The sequence below is a fragment of the Lactuca virosa genome, chromosome 2 (assembly GCF_052849685.1).
Source record: "Lactuca virosa cultivar CGN04683 chromosome 2, Lactuca_virosa_CGN04683_v6, whole genome shotgun sequence".
Classification (NCBI taxonomy): Eukaryota; Viridiplantae; Streptophyta; class Magnoliopsida; order Asterales; family Asteraceae; genus Lactuca; species Lactuca virosa.
In genome coordinates, this window is record NC_136427.1 from 40,073,403 (window position 1) to 40,077,286 (window position 3,884).

The 3,884-nt window shown below is 35.0% G+C and overlaps 1 non-coding gene across 1 annotated transcript; it reads right to left on the reverse strand.

Moving 5' to 3' along the window:
• Positions 1-2,536: 2,536 nt before the first annotated feature.
• Positions 2,537-2,643, reverse strand: LOC145161991 (small nucleolar RNA R71). The gene has a single exon (XR_013738844.1). It is a non-coding gene; the product is annotated as a small nucleolar RNA R71 (small nucleolar RNA).
• Positions 2,644-3,884: the final 1,241 nt, after the last annotated feature.

A 3,884-nucleotide genomic window follows, 5' to 3' on the forward strand; every position in this document is an offset into this window, starting at 1 on the left:
TTGTATGTATACTGTGGTGTGTGGTATTTTGGGAGAGCTCACTAAGCTTTGGCTTACAGTTGTGGATTAAATATTTTTAGGTACCATTGGTGATCGTTGGAAAGCGAAGGTGTGACTGTACACATACATCAGCAGCAATGGGGATTCAATATTATTTATATTACTCTGATTTTCAAACAATTGTATTTTGGAACAAATGGGTTCTAGAACTTGGATTTTACGACTAGATGATTTTTCCTTATTTAAAAATGAAAATTTGTTCTTGTGAAAATTGGATGTTACAGTTTACTGCTAACGTCACTGATATGTGCATATTTAATCATGTATTTAATGCATATTTCTAATACTTTTAGCTACAATCATGCTTAGTTTTGGACAAATGGTACTTATTATGTTTAAAATCTGTTTTATAGTTGCAAATACATGCTCCGGACAAAAAGGAAGCAAATGAGGAATTGAAAGCAGGAAAACGGGAGTTAGGACAAGAAGAAGAAAAGGAAGACTTGAAGACAAAAGACCATGTCGTGGTGATTCTTCAACACAATGTAGTAAATGCAAGATTCTCGACTAATAAGATGACTTGGAGAATATGGGATATACACGAGGACCACGACGTGGTGACTCTCAACCACGACGTGGTGATCCGTTACATGGAAACTATAAATACCCGAACATTAGGTCGAATTTGGAGACTACCAACAGATTATGAAGAGAATTGTGACCAAAAAACCCTTGGAAACTCAAAAGAAAATCAAGAACCAATTGGAACTAAAGAGTTGAAGAAGATTTAGAACATTTCCACCTAGAACATTCGGTTTTCTAATTATACTCATGTCTAATCTAGTCTGCATAGCTTTTTTGTGTTTTTCTGCTACTATGAGAGGCTAAAAACCTTAAACTTCTGTTTAGTGAAAATGAACCGGATTCTATAGTGTTGATTTCGATTTATGGATATTAGATATTGATTTTGCTTGTGTTTGATAATTAAACATTAGCATGTTCTAGTTCTAGTTTATATTGCTTATAAATCAGATTATATGTGATAGTTTATCATTCTAATTGCATGAATTTGTCACCTAATTGTTTACGATCATTAAATAATTTAGAGTCAGGATTAATCATATCTTCGATAAAGTAATTAAAGCTAGTAACTTTAACTGTGATAGACAGCATAATTAATCTCAATTTTTGTTTGGTGGCTTAACTTGATCATAGGAAAGTAACTACTATCATTCATAGTCCAATTTGTTTCCATTATTTATTTAGTGTTTAACTTGTGCTTAATCATTACATGGTAATTCATAAATTGATAAGTCTAGATATTTGATCATAATAGCTAGTTAACAAATTGGTAATAAATATATTCTATCCACTAGAAATCAACCATAGGAGAAGGTGAAATCGAATCTATACAGAAGTACTCTTTTAATCTTGAAGTAAGTTTGTTTTCTTTGTTTGCTTATTTGTTTAGTTAAGTTCTTCTGATCTTGGAATATCAGTAAAAACCCCCCACTTTAAGTTTGTTTCTTAGTTGAATTAGAATTACTTAGATTAATTAATTAAATTATGTTCCCTATGTTCGACACCCGACTTACCCAAGTTATTCTATAATCCGACTAGACACACTGCCTATATGTGCATAATTTAGTTAAGTTAGTTAGGTTAAAATTTAATACAAGTAGGTACTTTTGTGCAGATCAAGTTTTTGGCACCGTTTCCGGTGAACAACTTATTTGATTTATAGTTTAATTGCTTTTATTTATGTAATCTTTTTTTGTGGGGTTAAAACCGCAAAAAATTATTTTTTGCATTTATTTTCCCTATCTGAGTTGTACAACATCGTGGTTGTTTTGGCCACCTTGCGGTCACGTCTCAGTTAATTTTTAGTTTAGTAAGTTTTATTCGTTTTATGCGTTTTTGTTTTGTTTTATTTTTATTTCAGTAATTTATGACCCGAGGATCTAAAACTCCAATAGTTCCAACCCTTCAAGATCCAGAATCAGCTTTTCATAAAAAGAAGGACAACAAGGTCAACGAGTCAACTAGCGGTTTTTAGTCGGACAAGGGTTTTGAATGTTTCTAGAGGACACCTGATAAGAAGGGCATTGGTTACAAGGAAGGAACAGAAAGTGATTCAGACGACAACATAAACAGCAAGGTTGAAGCGATGGCTGACATCACTAGAATGGCTATGGGAGATTACAAGAAGATGATACGTGGGGATCATGGACTAGGGCTTGTACCACCCGAGATTCCAGCGTGAAAGAAGTTTTGAACTGAAAGGGTACATTCTATCGATGCTTAAAGACATACCTTTTTCCGGAAAATAATACGAAGATGCATTCAAGCACATTGATGAAGTAAAGGACATTGCAAACTACTTCAATGTTCCAAACATTCCAAGAGAGTCAGTATTACTTAGGATGCTTCCGGTGAAAAAGTTTGGTTGAAATCACTCGTGCCCGGATCCATTAGTACTTGGGCAAATCTTTGTGACGCTTTCAATGAGAAAATCAGTCCACCTTCAAAGATCTCAAAGCTAAAGAAACGGATTGCTATTTTTTAACAAGAAGTCGGATAGTCCTTATATGAAGCATGGGAGAGATACAAAAGTTTTCTTAGGATTTGTCCACAACATGATATAAATGTCGAACAAGAAGTGTCAATTTTATATGATGGAGTCATTGTCATAACCAAACAACTTCTTGACTCTCAAGGACAATTGACAAAGAAAGAGTCAGCAACCATTAAGGAGTTGATTGAAGAATTTGCAAAGCACTCACGCGGGCATCATAACCCACGAGAACATGTCACTAGAGGTAAATGAGATAGAGGGAACGAGAACATTGTTGTTCTTTTGAACAAATTAGAAAATATGGAATCGAGGATGAAGAAGATGGATCAATCTATCCATGTAATAAGAGTCGAGTGTGATAATTGTATCAGGACACATTTAACGAAGGATTACGATTGGATAAGAATGGTAACCAAAAATCACAAGTTTGCTACTTGAGTGGTTATTGATTTGATCAAGATTGGAGAAGTCCCAAAAAGGAGTGGTTGCCTTATGAAGAGTACAAGAAGCAAAACGATGAAAAATTTAGACAAACTGGTCGAGATTTTTACCAAAAAGAACAACCACCACCCGAGAAGAAATTGGATTAAAGTTCAATACTTAATCTATTTATGGAAGCCTCAGAGAAAAGACATGATACTACTGATGTTAATGTGATAAATTACCAAGGTTATATCAAGAACATAGTTACTCAAATTGGGCAATTAACAACACTTGTCAACGAGCATTTTCCGCCCAGAAATCCCGAGCTAAAATCACAACCTCATGTAATGGCAATTTTCACTAAAGAAGAAGTTCATTCTGATCCATTTATAATCCATGAAACAACTACTATACTGCCCGATTCGTATTTGGAAGAAGATAATCCCGAAGCTAAAAATGCAAAAATATGAGTCGTGTTCTGATGATTCACCACGGCATGGTGATCTTACCACGTCATGGTCACTGGTGAACCAAAATTCTTCTACCCTAAATTTGTATCGGCCTCCTTTATCATTCCCATCTCAATCCCTCAAGCATAATATGGATCCAGAACAAAAGAAGTTCATGGAGTGAGTGTTATCCCTCTCAATTAATGCTCCATTCCTCCAATCCAAGCCCATGATCTTTTGGGGTTTCCTTCGTATTTAAACCCCATAAACTTCATTTTAGGGTTCCAAAACAGCCTCCTTCGTCCCTAAACTTAGTAAAATCCTAAACCTAGCCTCTCCTTGTGATTCTTAAGTTTTTGGCAGAGTTTTAGTGGTTTGAAGAGGAAGAGCTCACCATGGAAGCATAGTTTCAGCTTGGAAGTTCCATTTGCAACCTC